This window comes from Pinus tabuliformis, chromosome 2_2 (assembly GCF_031772625.1).
Source record: "Pinus tabuliformis cultivar Carrire ecotype Pingquan chromosome 2_2, CPIR1, whole genome shotgun sequence".
Taxonomy (NCBI): Eukaryota; Viridiplantae; Streptophyta; class Pinopsida; order Pinales; family Pinaceae; genus Pinus; species Pinus tabuliformis.
In genome coordinates this window covers 1,222,356,178-1,222,376,430 of record NC_142300.1, presented here as the reverse complement: position 1 = coordinate 1,222,376,430, position 20,253 = coordinate 1,222,356,178, and the positions used below count along the sequence as shown (strand labels likewise).

Genomic DNA, 20,253 nt, shown 5'->3' with positions numbered 1-20,253 from the left:
GCTCCTCCACATGACAATAATAGATGGACAAGGTCGTGGAGGAGTACAGGGACATATTTACCTCACCCATAGAGGTACCCCTACACTGTCAGGTTAGGCACTCTGTTGACTTGACCCTGGGTGCATCGCTACCCAATACGCCGATATATCGACTCTTTGTTCTGGAGAACGATGAAATCAAGAAGCAAGGCATGTATACTACTATTCCTACTCCTAACTGACCTTAGGAATCCATATCCATGGATTACATATCAGGCCTTCCTTCTACCAAGCATGGCAATGATTGTGTTTTCATGGTCGTCAGTAGATTCTATAAGATGGCCATTCTGACAGCCTACAAGAAGAGTATCGCAGTAAAATCCACTGCCAAACTCTTCTTTGAACGAGCGTGGGTACACTTTGGGATCCCACAATCTATTTTCTCAGATTGGTACAACAGGTTCCTAAGTGAATTTTGGTCAAGCCTCTCGTCATTGTTAGATTCCAAGCTCACTAAGTCCACGATCTTCCACCCCTAAACTAATGGCCAGACAAAGGTTTTCAACAGGATGATTGTGCATAACCTATGCATGTACAACTTGAAGCATCCACGCACATGGGACGAAAGCCTCCCTTATGTCCAACACAAGTACAACGTAGCTCTCCATAGCTCAACTGGCCACAACCCCTTTCAAGTGGGTCTAGGATTCTAACCACTATGTCCCATTGATGTTGCCATACGACTTGCAGCTATTCAGGTAGATTCAACTCATGTCCAGTTTGAAGTCGATAATGCTAACAACTTAATTGAGTGCATTCAACACATCCACTAGTAGGTCCATGACATATTAGACAAAGCAAATGCTAAGTACAAACAACGTCATGACCCACATCAGGTGCCACAAAGCTTCAGGTGGGTGATAAAGTTTGGTTACATTTGCAGAAGGAGTGCCTCGCTAGGGCCTATCACAAGCTTTTCCTGCTCCAATATGGGCCTTACACCATCACTAAGGTTGTAGGGGACAGTTATGTCGAGCTCAACATTCAACCATAACTTGGCCTGCACCCAGTATTCAATGTGGATCGGTTGTGTCCATACTTTCCCCCATTGTTGGACACATCAACCATTGTTGAGCAGTTGACACCAACGGAGCTCAACCCAAGCTGCATCGAACAAGGAAAAATTGATATGACACTCACTAGCAGAATATCCGACTTTATCGGGTTATAAAAGGTGGCCAACTCTTGCACCAAGGCAAGTGGCTCAATAGGGACCAAGTTCAACAGAAGTTTCCCCATCTCATGGAGGCACTCAACGCAATGGGTACCATTGCTTAAGGAGGAAGGACTGAACTAGGTGGATATTGGTGGCAACCCACCTATTCCACTTGGACCACCACCATTGTTTCTTTTAGTTTTTTAGTTCCCTTAATTATAGCACAGTTTCCTATTTGTTGCAAATTTTCGGGTCCTGAACTTCTGGAGCCATTTTGAGGCCCTAAGCGATGTTTTTTTGGAAAACGGGCAAATATTTATATTCAATTAACACTTGTAGCTGAAATTTGTAGTCCTTAGATAGATATTTCTAACAAGGTATCATGCGCGTCAAATGAAGATCGTATGCCAATGTTACGACCCCAGGAAGTTGATGTACCAACTTACCCCAATGGGGTCCATAGTTTTGGTGCTTCATCTCCTAGGGTTAGGTTTTTGGATGTTTAGGGTTTTCCATTGTTTCTCAACAATAAATAGGCCTTTGAACCTCATTGTAACACATTTCAGAGACATGTATCCACCACATCTCTTCTCAAAGATAAGCTACCATCGCCCGAGCTAGTTTATTTCCATCCTGTATGTAAGCATATTTCAGTTCTTTGATATTAATGAAATGATGTTTTATTTATGTTTCATCTCGATGTTTATGTTTGTATCTGTATTTGGCTGTGTTCCTCTGTAAGTCCGGATCACTCATGCATAACCTATGCATAAAGCACATTAATTTGTTCAAGTGTCGATAGCCCACATAACTATGAGTTCATTAGTGATCGTGTCTAGCCAAACTTGCATGCGTGTGCACACTCCTATATTTCCAACTACCAAGTGATCAATCTATTTCGACCATTGACCCCATAAGGGGGTATGATCCTAAGCGTATTGAATTTGTGATACTTGTCCATTAGTTATGTCATGCATGACTATGTTCATGTCATCGGGCTATGTCTATCTCTATCTAAGTGTTGCTACCTATAACATTGCTATCCAAGTAATTGGATCCATGCTATAAAGATTCAACTTATCTACGAAAAACCCCTCAACTTAACCTCCTCCACCTTGTGAACTTGAGCTTTTGAATAACACAAAACACCTATAGTTTTACTATGTTAGAAACCTCACTTTTCCATGTTGAATAATGTCTTATTTGTCCTTCATCTTTAGAATTAATCATTTATGTTGAATGTCCTCCATCTTTAGTATTAACCATTTACGTCGACCTACCTTGTCTAAATTATTCATCTATCATCACCTAACCCCCCAACCTACAACCTAACCTTTAGCATTGCACTTTGAAAGGGGAGTATAGGTTTTTGTTACTTAAATTCCTTTCCACCTGTGAAAACCCCATTACCCTAATAATATTGTCGACAAGAGACCAAATCCCCTACCTTTCCTTTCATAACTAATTGACACTACCTGCACTGAAGGACCTTCCCATCACAAGAAAGATCACATAACATAGAAACAGTTGAACATGCCCTAATTAGTCCACTAAGCAACCTCTAGTTAACACTTAGAAGGAAAGTTCATGTAAAAAATAGATGAAATCTTTGATTAAAATGCAAGGTTAGGTCTCCTTAGCGTAGAAGGATAAGGATCTAACAAATTAATAATTTGAAAAATTAAAATGAATAATTGCTAAGGGGGACATAAGCAACATCTAGTGAACACTTAGATGGGAAGTTAATGCAAAGAATAGATGGAATCTTTAGTTAACATGTAAGGTTAAGTATCCTTGGTGTGGAAGATTAAGGATCTAACAAATTAATAATTCAAATAATTATAATCAATAATTCTTATGGGGAACCTAACCTTTACCATTGCACTTTGAAAGGAAAGTATAGATTTATGTTACTTAAATGCCTTTCCACCTCCAAAAAATCCACTACCCCAATAAGTTTGTTGATAAGAGACCAAAGTCCTTGCCTTGCCTTTCATAACTAATTGACACTACCTCCACTCAAAGACCTTCCCATTGCAAGAAGATCACATACCATAAAAACCATTTAAAACACCCTATTTGATCCACTAAACAACCTCTAGTGAACACTTAGATGAGAAGTTCATACCAAAAATAGATAAAATATTTGATTAACATAAAATGTTAGTTTTCCTTTGTCTATAATGATAAGGATATAACAAATTAATAATTTGAATAATTAAAATGAATAATTCCAATGGGAAACATAAGCTACCTCTAGTGAACATTTAAATAAGAATTTGAATAAATAAAATGAATAATTCCAATGGCAAACATAAACTACCACTAGTGGACACTTAATAAAGAAGTTCATTCAAATAATAGATGGAATCTTTGGTTAACCTATAGGTTAGATCTCCTTGGTGTGGAAGAACAAGGATCCAATACATTAATGATTCTAATTCAAATAAACTTGTATAGATTCATCTTAACCACAGATCTAACAAGAGTCAAGAGGGATCACATCTCATTATCAAGAGATTTAATTCCTTTTAGTGCTTGATAAATCCGTGATTTAGATGGATCTATTGTGTTTTTAAGAAGTAACAAGATTAATTTGCCTTTAATTACTTTTTTCTTTTGAGTATTGAATATTGAAATTATATATATATTTTGTAAGCTTGCCACGACTACATCTTCATCATGTCCAATATATCACCTGACTGGGGCGGGGAATTGAACTAGTGACTTCACATCAAGTAGTGTCTTAACAGAGCACCCAATCACCCTCTATCCAAGACCCCATGGGTGAAATATTGAAATTATATTATTTAACATAGACATGAAAATATTTTATTTAATAGCCTAGATCCATCTCAACCTCGGATCTATCAAGCGCCAAGAGGGATCAAATCTCTCGATGTGCAAACCTCTTTTTTGAGTGCAAAAATTGAGTAAAGGTTTGCACCTCGAGAGTTTTGATCTCTATCGGTGCTTGATATATCCGGGTTTAAGATGGATCTAAGCTGGTTTCAATCATGCACAGTCATACACAAATTGTTGAACATCTAATTATTCTGATGATTTTAAATATGCTAAATATGTCTAAGATTAATTTGGTCAATTTAATTTTAAATTTGATTAATTACCCCAGTTTGTTAAGATGAGAGAGACTACTAGTAACTTGTAAGATGAAAAATGATGAAATACAAATTTTGAATGCAAATTGATAATGTAACAATATCGAATGATAGAAAATGCGAATAATAAGAAAGTAGTCAATTACAAACAATTTTCATTGTGTTTAATCTCAAACTATTTTCTTCTACTGTTCTTATTGTCACACCTATTAGTTTTGTCATCTTTTCATATCAAACATATGAAAAGGACACTTGAAATCATAGACAATTCAAATATTTAACTCGAGCTATTGTAGTAAACATCATACCTTGTCCGTCTTGCTTTCCAATATTAATAGTAGCTTTCTCCAAAGTCAATCATTGTGACTTATGGAGTGTTAAACCCCAAATAAATTTCAATGGTAGTTTTTTTCTATTACCTCATTTGAATGCAAAGTGATTAACAATGTTGAATGATGGAAAATGGGAATAATAAGAAAGAAGCCAGTTGTAAATAGTTTACAATTTCACGAAGCAAGCAATTCAGGTAAGTCAACATTTTATTTAGGATGAAAATTCAAGTATTGTATTTATGGTTGAATTACTGTAACATAGAAGTCAATGCACATCATCAATAATTTTTATGTGCTTACACTAAAATCAATGCACAATATTAATCTAATTACTTTGAAATTAATGTACATCATACATCTAGTTGCATTAAATTAGAAATCAACATATACACTGAAATCAATGCATCTAGTGCAAACAATCAAATAGGACTAAAAATAAACATCTATATTGAAATCAATGCATTTAGTGCAAGCAATCAAATAGGATTAGAAATCAATATATACATTGAAACTAATGCATCCAATGCAAATAATCAAATAAAAGTAGAAATCAACATCTATACTGAAATCGACGCATCTAGTGCAAGCTATCAAATAGGATTAGAAATCGACATCTACACTGAAATCAATGCATCTAGTGCAAGCAATCAAATAGGATTATAAATCAACAACTACACTAATCAATGCATATATTTTAGTGAAAAAACAAAATATTCATAAATTTCTAGATCTAACTTCTATGTCGTATTTGTCTCTATGTGTCTCTTTTTTCTTCCCTCTCTTTCCACCTTCCATCTCTATGTTTATCTCCCTTCGTCTCTCCTTCTCTCTCTCCCCCATCTCTCCCTCTCTCCACCTCTCTGTCCCTCTCTCTATTTCTCTCTTTTTCCCTCTCTCCCCTTGCCATCTATATCTATACCTCCCTCTATCTCTCCTTATTTGTCTCTCTATCTCACCCCCTAAACACATGTTACACACACTCTCTCTCTTTCTCCATACATATCTCTCTTCCTCCCTCCCTCTCTTTGTCTCTCTCTTCTTCCCTCTTTCCCCCTCCATCTATATATCTATCTCCCTCCGTCTCTCCTTCTTTATCTCTCTATATCAACCAACAAACATACTCTCTCTCTCTCTCCATATCTATCTCTCTTCCTCCCTCCCTATCTTTATATCTCTCTTCTTCCCTCTCTGCCCACTCCATCTATATCTCTATCTCCCACCGTCTCTCCTTTATCTTTCTATATCGCCCCCAAACTCTCTCTCTCTCTCTTCCACTTCTCTCTCCATATCTATCTCTCTTCCTCCCTCCCTCTCTCTTCTTTCCTCTCCCCGCCCTCCTTCTATATCTTTATCTCCCTGGTCTCTCCTCCTTTGTCTCTCCTTATCACCCCCAAAACATACACACACTCTCTCTATATCTATCTATCTCTATCTCCCTCCCTCTTCCACTCCCTCTCTCTCTTCCCCTTCTATCCCTCTCTCTCTTATGTCCTACTCTCCTCTCCCCATCACTGTCTCTCCATCTCTTCCTTGTCACTCCCTCCCCTTCTCTACCTTTCCGTCTTTATGTCTTTCTTCTCCCCTCCCTATTTCACCCCCTCCAACTCCATCTCTCTCTCCTTCTCTCTCTTAAGTTCTCTCTCTCTTCCTTCATCTCTATCCCTTTGTCTGCCACCTCCCCCCGCATCTCCCCCCATCACACACCCTCTCTCACCATTCTCCAACTCTATCACTATATATCTTTATATATATATATATATATATATCTCTCTCTCTCTCTCTCTCTCTTTCTCTCTTCCCCTTCTTTCCCTACCTCTATCCTCTCCTTTTCCCTCTCTTCCCTCGTCTCCTCTCTCCCACATTCCGTCTTCATCTCTCTCTTCTCACTCCCTCTCTCTCCACCTCCATCTCTCAATGTCTTTTTTCTTCCATCCGTCTCTTGCCCCCTCCAAATCTATCTCTCTCTCCCTCCCTCTCTCATTCTCTCTCCCCCCTCCACTCTCTCCTTCTCTCTCCCACCTCTGTCTCTCTCCCCCACTCTATTCCCCATCCATCTCACTCTCTCTTCTCTTCGTCTCTTCAATCCGATCCCATTGTAGTGTATTTAAGAAAGTATCTTAAAAAAAAAAAAAAAAAATAAATAAAAAAATTCTTAGTTGTAAAATGCTAAACCTATATTTTGGATCAATCATGTCAAAGAAAAATACAATAATATAAAACTTAAAAGAATCATGCACTATCTTTTCTTTATCATTGTTAGTCACTTTGCTTGGATCCTTGGTTAAGATGAATCTATCCAAGTTCTTTATAATATCATTTATATTATATAAACTTCACATATGTATATATAAAAATATTCTAATTTTTAATTTTATTAAAACCTCAATTAATCTTTATGAAAATATTTTTAGTAGTTGCGAGGATGGAGAGTTCAGATATACTCAAAAGTATTAGTAGTTGTGAGGATGGAGGGATGGAGAGTTTAGATATACTCAAAAGTAATTATAACCTTTTTGCTTTTAGATTTAATTAAAAAATGTCATAAAATTAAATTAAAATAAAATATTTTGATTGTGAAATAAGTTATGGTTTTTGGGCATGTGGTATTGATAAGCCATGGTATTGTAACAAAATAATTAAAAACTTAGATCCATAACATATAATCAAAACCCTAGATGGCCCATGGTATTGATAAACCATGGTAATATGATTTTCTTTTATCTCAAAAACTTTTCATAATTTTATTAATAAAAGCAAAATTAAAATATAACAAATTAATTTTATTTTTTATTTTTATTACTTGTTTATTGCACCAAGAATGACGAAAGAGAACATAGAAGATTGTGTTGTTGTTATTATTATTATTATTTATAATATAACCGATATTAAAAATGTTGACATATATTTTTTTAACTACATTTTTTTTATATTGGATTATAATCTTAATGAAGTGAGCGCAATGAGAATGAGATTATTGATGTTTTATAATGTTTTTAATTAAAACTAACCAAATATGTATAATCATTTATGTTTGTTTGGTTTTTTTTAGTTGACATATTTTTTTATTTAAAATATTTATTGAAGGGACACGTGTTAACTCCGAATTGATCACCCATAGAAATTACACATCATAATCATCAACAAAAAATGTACATAGAGGCCAATATTTTCTAGAGAGCCAAAATTCTTATTACTCGATTAAGGATTAATTCTCATCAACTCCGTTGTGAAATAGAGCATTGGAAAAGGCCAAAAGAAGTGTGGGAGGAAAAAGTATGTATTTTTTGTTCTTCTGGAAAAATGAAAATATAAACACATTTCATTTTATAATGCGAGGCCTTCAAAGATAACAAGGAAAGTTATGCATATTTTTTGTTCTTCCAGAAAAGTGGAAACATAAAAACATTTCATTTTATAATGCTAGGCCTTCAAAGACAACAAGGAAAGTTATGCATACAACTAGCTCTTGGGATAATCTATTTAGCTAGGGGTTTACTTGGGAGCATTTATTGTGAGACTTCACACCAAAATGACCAAATACATCAACAAAATAAAAACCCAATTCGTCCCATAAACTATCTTTAACTTTATACATAATAAAATAATTTTCTTTCTTTATTTCTTTCACATAACCCTCTTAACTATAAAATAAACCTTTCTACTTACTCAATGATAAACCTTTCTATTCACTCAATGAATGATTTCTTGATTTCTTGAAAAAAAAAAAAAAACATAAAAATAAAAATAATAAATTACTTAAGAGACGATCTAACCCATTAATAATTCTAATTCAAATAGTTAAAATGAATAATTTCTATGGGGAACATATGCTTAAAATAATAAATATATAAATATACAAAGTAATGGAACCTTTAGTTTCGTCTGAAGTCACCAGAACTTTAATATGCATTTTCTTTGCGTCACGACAATAATTTATAATTCATCATCAAATAATTTCGGTACCCGCATCCATTGCGGTACAATTATTAAATTGGCCTTGTGTAAAAATGGCGGCTGGGATCCCAAATTCCCAATAGTAGATCAAGTTCCGGGCATGAAACGGATGGCCGGTGTGCAGCCGATCTCACTGTGGGACGAAGATCGTACGGCTTTTCCTACTCAGGGAATGCCGCGTGCCAATCATCGTATGGCTTAATCCAGAGAGCAGCAAGACGAATAACCTTTGACAGAGAAGCCTGCATAGATTTAATATGGAAAGCTGGCGCACGCGATTCATATCGAGGCTTTTCAGAGCGGGATCTAGATGCGAAATATCGTAAAAGAAGTGCAGTGAACTCCATATATTTCGAATGCTGTAAAATTTTCGACATCTTTCGGCGTTTTCCGGGGTGCTCTGCTACAGAAAATATTCAGGAATGCTGCCATGCTCGCCAGTTTTCCTGCAACATTCGAGGCATTGTAAAAGTTCGCAAACTTTCAAGGTCTCTAGAGCAAATTTAAGGATTTGCATGCGTCTAAATTTTTTCGCTTTAACGAATTTCGCTGATGTTCAAAATGTATATACAGGAAGTTAAGTTTTCTTAGGTTATTTTGAGTAAAGTGAGTGCAGGAATTAGTTGCTGCGGAAATTTCATTTTTCTGCTGCTTAAGGTTTTCTTTCGAAGCTTGATCCATTTGGCCTTTTGCAGCAGTCGTCATATTGGAAACATTTTTTCCGGAGTAATTGTTGCGGAGTCTTAAAGTTTTTTTTGATTTTCGTCCCTTCGCACAAAAGAAAGCCAGGAACAGCATCGCTTCAATTTGAATCAAACAGAGTGCTCTGTTCGTCATTCATTTAAGATATTCGGCCGATAGCTGAAGCAGAGTAAAATTTTTGAACACAATTTTTTTTTTGGAGCAAATTGTATTTGGATATATTTGTGTGCATCAACAATTTGCATGCAGATTTACTGATAATTTGTGATATTGAAGCCCTGAATTTTCGAGATATGCAGATCCCTTGTCATTCTAGCACCCATTTCAAGGAATAATTCCTGCATGAGTTTGATAAGAGTTCAACTATATTAACTAGGACTGGATGGTGTCCTGCATGAGTTACACTGTTCTTACTATTTTTTCCCTTCAATAGATGAACATGATTACAGGCTCCGCTCTGGTCCGTTGTTGAGAAAATAGATTTATTTGCAGTTTGGCACGGTTGATGGTTGTTTAGAATCACGACTGCTGGAAGCTGAGACCGTGCTGTGTATCCGTCTCAGCTTCTAGTGGAAATTAGTCAAAGAGTGTTTGGATTGGACTGAAAGAGATTAGCATGAAGTAAAGAGTTACCGGCAAAGGTGATCTGAAAACAGATCAATTGGGTATTTCCATATTCCAAGGATTTCTTCCAGCAATGATTCTAACAATGGGGAACCACTCAGAATCCGTCTTTAAAATGCTAAAGTTTGCAGTCTTACCCATTGCAAAGGTGTTTGTGATGTGTTTCCTTGGGTTCGTCATGGCTACGAAGTACGTCAACATATTAACTCCCAGCAATCGCAAGCGTCTCAACGGGGTAATCTTCCTCTTTATCTTCGCTAGTCATTGCATGTTGTAGCATGTTCTTTTTTAGGGGGGAAAACAAAAAAATTCTATCACAATTACACATAATTATTTTGGTGCCTAGCAGAGGCTTCTACCAAGACCTTATTCCGTCTGATCACTGGTTTACCTACCAAAGACCACCACTTAAAAGATTCTAATCGTGAACACGAACCACTGATTCCTTGAGGGTGTAGACGGATTGGCAAGTCCAGTTGGACACCTGAGCTATTTCAGGTGGTTGAAACCCAAGGGGGTAGGGTGGGTGCATCCCCATAAGGTGGCTCTAGCTTGATAGCAAGGGCTGTGACCGAAAAAATTGCTTTTATCCTTTACCAACCACTGGTTCCTCAATACAATGCCGGGATCTGTTCCTTAGGTGCCTTTGCTTCAAGCATTCCTGGATGAAGTGGACAAAGTCCTTGCAATGGACCTTTCTTCACCCTTTGTGTCTAGCTAGACTCAAAAACTCCTGAAAGCAGTCTCCTCTATGTTCTATGTTTCAAAGTTCATCAGTGACTACACTAAACATATTTTTAGATGTCCTCTGGTGTTCTTTTCAAAATAGGCTAGGCAAATAGAAGTGGCCAGTAATATTTTTCCTCCACCCAAAACAATGATAGCTGTGCTGCCTACGCAATTCATTATGGCTGGAGGAAAGTAGGCCCCTTGCCTTAAACGAGAGAGCCCTGATTTAACATGACTAGAGGTGCCAGTATTCCCATACATCCACATGTCTCGCACGTTCTCTTATTTTCTTCCAACATGGAGTGGTCTGAATTCTCACTTAAATTTGCTTTACTCCCAAATGGTCTCCCTAGTTACCTATCTGGTTCCTCATCTTATTGAACCATTCTTTTAAGTAGGAAAACGTTATTACATGAATATTTGAAACAAGACACTTAATTTCCTCCAAGAGATACTGAATACTCCAATCTCTGATACCCCATTTATTTGAAACCCGATTACTGGAGGGAAGAGTCTCTCTTAATAATGAGCGTATCATTGCCTTATTCAGTACTTAAATTAGTCCCTGAATTGGATCCTCAAATTCAGCTGTTGTTTGATATGCCAATGGAGAAAGCAAAAATGATATTATCTTTGTCATTCATTATCATCCCATCATTCCTAGATCTGTCTGCTTGGACCTTAGTTGCACCATCAAGATTTAGTATGAACCAACTCTCAGGAGGTACCTCTCTAGGCATGGGGTTTATTTTGGTGGCAAATTGTATTAAGTTGTGGATGTATGTCTGCATGTGCTCTAGTTTTGACTATTTTGAATTTTCTTTTCTTTGTTGACAGACCTTGCTGTTTTTCTTTGTGCAGCTTGTTTTTACTTTATTTCTACCATGTCTGATTTTCACACAACTGGGAAGAGCTGTGACACTACAAAAGATGATTGAATGGTAAGATAATCTATCTTCAAATTTTATGGATTCTTACTTATCATTTGGTATGCTTCTTCTAGCATTTGGTGAGAATTTTTTGCTTGTCGGTTTGAAGAGGCAAAGTTCCAATCTGCATATTCTAAGTCCTAAAACTTATGGAATTGATAATCTCTGTACTTAGAGAGGAAAATAAAAAGTGTAGAAAGTGAATAAAAATTGTAGCCATTATGTGTGTACTTATATCATTGCTGCATGTTTCCATGCATTATGCAAAATCTACAAATAGTTGGTTGCTCTTTAGACAAGCAATCTCGTGATTTTTCCTTTTTGAGTAGTCTATCACGAACAATTTTGTAAAACAATACTACACTGCGTTGCATGTTTATTTTGCAGTTTACCTCTTAGTTGCATTGTGAGTAGACATTGTTGGGTCCCTGGCCAAGTGTTCCAGTCACTGTCTTTGACAGCAGCTTCTCAAAATATATAAAAAATGTTTAGAGACTACATCAGATTCCAGATCACATTAGATTGGTTGCCTGTAGAATCTTCATAATTGTGATGCGAGTAAGGATATTTTGGATAACCGTGCTTGTTTTGAGTAAGTCTGTTTTCTAAGAGTGCATTTGAGAGTCCTTGAAAATTGGGATTTTTTTTTCTAACTAAGATACAACCTAGAAATTTTCAAAGAGATAATCTAAGCTTTTGATGGTTATAGCAGAAATTTAAAGACACAAATGTTGAAAATTGTGTAGCTTGGGAGGTACTCCTACAAGCCTTGGGTACTAGGTATGTGCGAAGAAAACCCACAAAAATGGATATTTGCGGGCAAAGTACCCAAGCCCGGGGCTTTGAACCAAAAGCAGTGGGTTTAGAACAAGAAATTGAATTTTATTTATAATATTTTGGTGTTGAGCATGTAGGCTCAGGTCAGCTGGGTGCCAAGAGACATGACCCTTGGGGTTAATTAGTCACCCCATGAACACTATACATATGAGAGACCATGATGTTGTTTTTCCACAACACTGGAGAATCTAGGTTAGGGTCTTAGAATCTCTGACACTACTTGTGAAAATTTCATAAATTGGAATCCCTACTGCAGCAATTGATTAAACTTCTTCTATTTGTTAATCACTGAAACAAATTATTTACTGCTTCCTACTGCAAATATTGAAGCTAACACACTGCAACCTACACCAATTAAATAATATGCCCAAAACAAGAACAGAACAATAGAGAAAGATGCAACACAAAGGACACAATTATTTTTGGACATATGTCCTCGGAAAAACCCAATGCGGGAAAACCGGTGCAACAGATCTGAGGGTTTTTATTATTATGTAGTAGTTTTATGAATACAGCTCTGGACGCCCTCCCAACAGTCCATTTACAGAGAAATAAACTGGCAGAAGAAATTTGTGAGATTACCTCACTCTACCTGGCAAGTTCCGACTGATCTAGCAGCTAAATTGAGAGTTCCTCGGCTACTTCTGCGCTGCCCCTGCGTCAGCCTCTAAGGCCGTATGTGAGCTCAACTGGGGATCGATTTGCCTTCTGGAGCAATTTCCAACCCTCCTAGCTCAGAAATGTCAGCTCCCTCTGCAAATTCGGACTTCTACTTGGAGACTGCGCTACTTCTGTGTGAGCCCTTTTGGCTCAGCGTCAACCTCTGCGTGAGCCAATCTGGCTTAGCGTCAACCCTTCCTGGGTCTTGCGCTGCCTCCTTTTGGTCTCTCTGCCTCTTTGCTGCGTATCCTAGGCTCTGGAGAAGATACTCCAACCCAACTATCGCTGCCCCTAACTGCACAAGCTCACTATTGATATTCTCTCGGCCACTGCTCTGCTTCAAAAAATCGAACTTTTGAACTCACTCTGTGTATATTTCAAAGTGACCCTCAAGCCTCCTTAAATAATCTCCTCGTTGACATTCAACAGCCCAGATTAGAAGCTAATCAATGGATAAGATCATTTTTTCTTGATCCTCGTCCTCTTCTAGAAGTTACACCCACAGTTTATATTAATACCCTTTAATTTTATTTTCCTAAGTTTAGACTTAGGGTCCCATAAAAAATAATAAATAATTCTAATAAAACTGTTTTTGGGTGGAATTTCCCAAAACGCTTTGTGGGTTCTTCGGAATACATGTGCCCAAGCCTCCTTTCAAAATTTGAGACTTAGAGCACATCCGATGCTACTAGAAATCAACACTACCACTCCAAATGCCACAACAAACTACTTTGCACAACGAAATATAAACTACAGTAAATCAACTAGTGCACAAAAATAAACAACTTTTAATTTCAACAACCCAACTTTGTTATATTAACAAATTGTAATACAACAATCCAGGGCTCCCGTCTTAGGGATAATGGCCCTCATACATCCACTGATACAAGAATACAAACTAGAGCTTGTTATCAACAACTATGACAACTAAATTGCCCCCAACAAGATACATACACTTTCCAGTTGATGTAATGCACAATCACAACTCCTTGGTCGTACCCTGAACACATCTGCTGGTCCGTCTACTCCCAATTTGCAACTTTGCCTCTATCAATGGTCCTGCTCCTTTAGGTCACTGAACACGGGTCACAAATCTGCCCTCTAACCAATCATTTGTTCATAAATGCATCAACACATAGGGTCTTCTGTTGGGTTGTTCACAACTTCGTTTGTGAACAACTCTCATCTGCCCATTGCTGCTCCTCAACTCCCTTGGAACTTTTTCCCTCTATTGCCTCCCTATGCTGCTCCAATGAAGACAAAGCTTGGGCCAAAGGGTTGCCCCCTATCACTGCAAGATGTCCTTCTCCAACAATGAACTTGGGCTGGTCAAACTGATCCCTTTGACCTTCTTCATTCGTCCTTCAAAGACCAGTGACTGAGCATCGACTTTCTGCCTCTTTTAACAACTCTCTTTGTCCTCCAAGAAGACTGTACTTAGGGCCTCCTTGCTACCCTCCAACAACCTTGAGATTCCCAACAACAACTTTTCCAAAATGGACTCTATCCACTAACAAAACAACATCAACAAAAGGAGACACACATACCTTATTTCTGCTCCCTTTGTCCTTGGCAACTGTGCACTTTTTCTAAGCTTTGACAGACCTGGTTAGGGCACACGTCAACCCTAGCTCATTGCTGCTACCCTCTGCGTTTACCCTCTAAAATAGGCCTAAACTACTCACTTTTCCTTCTTGTGTATGCGCCCTAGGTTGGACTGCCTCCTAGGCCTCTCAACCTCCTTCAAAATAGAGATCCGAACGTGTTGTCACCTCAGAAAGGTCTGCGACCTATACCATAACTATAACATAACTTAAATGTGCTCCAAACATGCCCAGATTTCACCTCAAATACTCGATTTCCTGCCTAGGGAACTCTATCCCTCCAAATAGTCTAGAAAAGTCACCAAATCTTGCTCCTTTTCACCTTCACTGGAGTCCTTCAAGTCCGCGGCCACTTCAAAGATCTTCCTTGATGTGTTTTACAATTTGGATGTGCTCCATTAGCCTCAATGTCACCCTTTATTTATATGCTTCTCTTGGGCTTCAACGAACTATCTTTGAGGGCTTATTTTACTCCTGTCGATCCTAACTTTTCTTTTGCAAGCCCATCTAGCACACAAATAAATTAATATCTCACAAATTACCAACCCTTTCTTGGTGTTCTTTGTGTTGAGAAATCCACATAGTGGCAGTTAAACGATTTCTCTTATTATGACACTAACTTGTGATGTTTTCATTATTGTTATTAGATTTTTTTAATTATCTTTTCTTATCATCAAGACTAATGCCAAGCAACAAATAGAAGAGAACACAAGATGTAGGCATGTTGCAGGGCAAAATCCCACTCTAGGGGAAACCTAGTAAAAAATCTTCCTTCAGTAGATTCAAGATAAGACGACCAAGACCCTTACAACTTAGACTCGAGACTACCTCCATCAAGTCATCCTTGTTTGATCTTCCTTTCACTTATCACTGTGTTAGCATCAAACTATGTTTGCACCGAGACATCATCATTGTAATACCACCAAGACCTTATCATTGTAATGGCACTGAGACCTTATCACTGTAGAAGCATAGAACTAATGTCACTGTGATACCATCAAACTGAATTCATTGTGATAGCTCTGAATTAAGGTCACTGTAATAGCACCGAATTGAAATGGCACCCAAACTGTGAGACTGAAATAGCACCAAATCTTCCTTCAGTAGATTCAAGATGAGACGACCAAGACCCTTACAACTTAGACTCAAGATTAGCTCCATCAAGTCATCCTTGTTTGATCTTCCTTTCACTTATCACTGTGTTAGCACCAAACTATGTTTGCACCGAGACATCATCATTGTAATACCGCCAAGACCTTATCATTGTAATGGCACTGAGATCTTATCACTGTAGAAGCACTGAACGAATGTCACTGTGATACCATCGAACTAAATTCATTGTGATAGCTCTGAATTGAGCTGAATTGAGGTCACTGTAATAGCACCGAACTGAAATGGCACCCAAACTGTGACACTGAAATAGCACCAAATCACTGTGACTTATCACCAAAATTGTGGTTACTGTGGAAGTACCGAACTGTGGTAACACCGAACCGTGGGAGCACCAAACTATGGTAACACCAAACTGTGGTTATAATAGCACCGAACTGTAATCTCTGTACCCTATCCAAGCTCCTGCAATGACATCAAAAACTTGTCTCTAAAATGCCTTGTTCGAACTTGTTATCTTTGTTATAGCACTGAAATTTTCTCTCTAAAAATCCGAACTTCTGCGTTAGTGTAATGTGAAGATCTTAGGCTTGTGTATATAGTAGTTCGTCCATCATAGATGAGCCGACATGATCATCATGAATAGGTGTGTCTTTGTGTAGGCCGACATGACTTCTCTTGAGGGAAGCCAACTTGATGGAGACTTGGATGAAGAGGCTGACTTTGATGGAGGAGTCTTTGACCAAACAACAAATTGACTTTGACCCAAATAAATAATCCTAAAGCCTACAATGGAGGCTTGACCTATAACAATTGACCCAAGCATGAAACCCATGCTTTAACAAGTCAATTACAATAATAATAAAATTCTTTTTGCTTTCTTTTGACAAATATATTACATTTTGACTTCAAGTACAATTATGAAGACCGAACCTAGTTACATTCTTCAACACTCCCTCTTAATTAGGGAGGTATTCATATTTACATATAACCAAAGAGGTACATGGAAGATCTCAAAACGCATCATCTACGAAGAAGTTTAGGCACTGCAATGCCATGGACTAGATTCCTGACCAGGGAAATCTATCCATTGGTCTCTCAACAATTTAGGCACCACAATGCCACGGACTAGATTCCTGACCAGGGCAATCTATCCGGGTGGGACTAAGATGGACTCAAGCTTTCAGCCTCTCTAGGTACCATCAGGCTTACTTGCTAACCATCAACCCAGGGATCCAGGTGTGTATCCGAAATCAGAGCTCTATAACCAACACCACCTTTCCAACTTCGGGACCTAGACATCAACACAAAGTGCTGACCAGATGTCCTCCCAGGCAATGCTTCACTCACAAAGCCTCAACACTCCTTGATCCAGTAGATCAAGGACAACAAATCTCTCTCGATCAAACTGATCAATAACCAACATGCTATCAAAACCTTCGAGAGATTTACCTGTACAAACACAACCCCAATCAATAATATACTTTCACATGTACATAATCAAATACAAACCTCCAGGGTCTTGATGTTGCTTTTCAACACAGTAGGGCTACCAACCGAATCTTTGACAGAAGATTCCTCAATCATACACTTTCCTTCACATGTAGCAACATATCCTTCAAAATGCATTCTACAATCTGTTAAAATTGGCAACTAGGGCCAAACTCCATGTGGGTCATCTTATTAATAGCAGCTGATATTTTTCTTGGATGCCTCTCATCGAGAGGTGTAGGATTTATCTAAAGATCATCCGATTCCGATAAGTATTCATGGAGATATGAATTTATATGTGTTATGGGACAATTCCTCGAGGTCGGCCAGCAACCAAATAAACCCCACATGTGCTCAACGTTTTAGTATAAATAGAGGTGGCCTTCAAGACATTTTTACACACTCACTTGGAATCTCTTCCTCTCTACTTGTCTTTGGGTTTTAGTAGGAGGAGAGATCCTAAGGGATAACGCTGCCCTGATGGAGATAGGATCTACGCTGCCCTAATGAAGAAGCCCTAGACGTAGAAAGGAAGGGAGATCTAGAATGGTGAAGGAAGCCTACATAATGCAGCAAGGAACGATCTAATTGCTGGTCTAGAAAGAGACCCTATTCGCTGTACTAAAAGGCTCCTATATGCAGCCCTAAGGAGAGGCCTATATGCTGTTCAAAAGAGCCCTAGCCGCAGTTTTGTTTGTGCCCTAATCACAGTCCATATACACCCTAACTACTGGCCTTATTCCGCACTAGATGTTGCCCTACATCCGCAATTTAAGAAGACTCTTATACGCTGGAAATAGGAGGCCTTATCTCCCTAGATGCAGTCCTCTAATACACAATCTCAAGAGGCCTCTATGCTGCCCTAACTGCAGTCCTCAAAGGTGATATAATCCGCAGTCAATGAGGGTTCTATGCAGCAAGAGGAGGATTCCTATACGCTGGAAAGAGGAGCCCTTAACGCAGTCAAAAGAAGACTATTCAAGCATGCCCCAGCCGCAGCCATGGAGGAGTCTTACCACAGCTATCAGACCTCAGATTTGGACAGCAACAACGTCAAGCTTCAGGCAGATGAGGAAGGTCTGAAAGTGGTTTGTATGACATGGAGAAGAGTGCTGAAGGGTATACGTTGAAGTCTGTCCAGCAAGGCAGCATATGTTAGGACTGTGTTGATAATAGTACAGTCACTTGGATGGAGAAAGGGGTGTGAACTTAACGAAGGTTATGAATGGTAAATTCTATGAGAGAAATCACTGTGTTGAAGACCTTGGTTGGAAACCTTTGGAGCAGCAAAGGGGACTGTTAGAGGGCAGATTAATATAGGCCTATGTTCAGTGACATTGGTGGAACTTCGTCATTAATAGAAGGCAGATTGAAGAGCTGACCGTATGAAGGTACAAACTTCCTTGTGAGCAGCAGAGGAAGACTGTGTGTTAGGCCGCAGGCCATAACACCACAGTCAATATTTCGTATGAGTATTTGAGTGCTCAGATCATTAGCATAATATATATGGAGTTGTCATGCTGCTGAAGCTATTAGAGGACTGTTTGATGCTGCTGTAATATAAGATGGACAGAGCTAGTGTCATGGGTTGGTTCAACTGACAAGGAGCAACATGATGATGTAAGGGTCTCACCTTGAAGGACCTTATGTTGCAAATCAGTTGAAGATTGAAGGCTGCTCTCCGAGCTGCAGTCCTTGGTGTCAAGTGTATAACTGCATTGTGTCATCTTCACGGTGAAGATCTCTGCTCTTATCTAGTCAAGTCAAAGTGTTGACTTTTGATGTATATGTACTATCTCTCTCTCTCTCTACTGAACTATTGAAGAACATATAAGAAGAATTGATCAAGGGTTTCCCCACATTGGGGTTTGTCCTTGGCTAGCGCCACATCTTGTGTTCTCTTGTCTTGGCTTGTCTTTTGCGATTTATGTTTATGTTCTATCTGCAGTTCACTTTAACGCTGATGTGATTGCTAATCTGGAAAAGATATTGAGCTAACTCTGAAAATTGAAATAAATTGCTCTAAGCATAGAACATACCTAAAATTAACACAATCAAAACTATGCTCTGCCTCTCAACCAGGGAGGTTTCCTCTATCTAGGCTTCCTCTTAACTCAGGGAGATTTCTTCTATCAAGTCTCCCTCTTAACTCAGGGAGATCAACTTCTTCTATATGACATTGGAGAATCTTTCATGGCTTCCATCCTTCTTATTAGAGTCATTCATATATCACGCTTATCACATCAACTTTACTTACGATCATCTTCACCATCTTGAAGACGATGTACCTGTACAACTTAGACAACAAGTACAACCAAATCTATAGAAGCATGAAGTTAGCCATATCAAAATCACAGAAGTATTTTAACTTTATATATATCAGATACCCAAACAAGATACACATACTCTTCGACATCTTGCTAGGGACTTTGTTACAAACCCTAGACTACTTCATCAAGGCTTATTTCATAACAATTCTCATTACATCTAGGGTTTCAATGTTTCTTTCAGAGGTATGACATACCCTACTACAACATATAGCAAACCCTAGAAACAATTCAAATATAGATTTACAAAGCAATTTTCAGAATTCATATGTTAGACTTCTTACTAGGATTTCATGTAAACCCTAGATTTCATATATAAGCTTTTAAACAACCAAGAATCAATCACAACTTAATCAACATGACTAGCATCCAATAGGGCTTGCTACAAACCCTAGATTTTCTGATTTCAACAATCACAATATAGATTTATAGATTTCAGATTGTCATATCACACATACTCTAGAATTTAACTATTACTAGGGTTTAGCTGCAAAACCCTAGGTTTCCCAAACAACATAATCCTAGAATATTAAACTCAGACAAGGGTTATATATTTAAACCCTATTACTTATGACCATCAGTAATTAGGTCAACACATATATCTAGGAATACATCATCAATCATATACAAACATATGTCA

At 38.1% G+C, this 20,253-nt stretch overlaps 1 long non-coding RNA gene across 2 annotated transcripts; it reads left to right on the top strand.

The window, feature by feature from the left end:
• The first annotated feature begins 8,627 nt into the window (after nucleotides 1-8,627).
• LOC149197896 (uncharacterized) lies at nucleotides 8,628-11,599 on the top strand. Of its 2 annotated transcripts, XR_016254239.1 has the most exons (4): nucleotides 8,629-9,088; nucleotides 9,299-9,471; nucleotides 9,602-10,161; nucleotides 11,517-11,599. It is a non-coding gene; the product is annotated as an uncharacterized LOC149197896 (long non-coding RNA). The 2 variants fall into 2 exon arrangements; XR_016254238.1 differs by having other exon boundaries at nucleotides 8,628-9,088; nucleotides 9,299-10,161.
• Nucleotides 11,600-20,253: the final 8,654 nt, after the last annotated feature.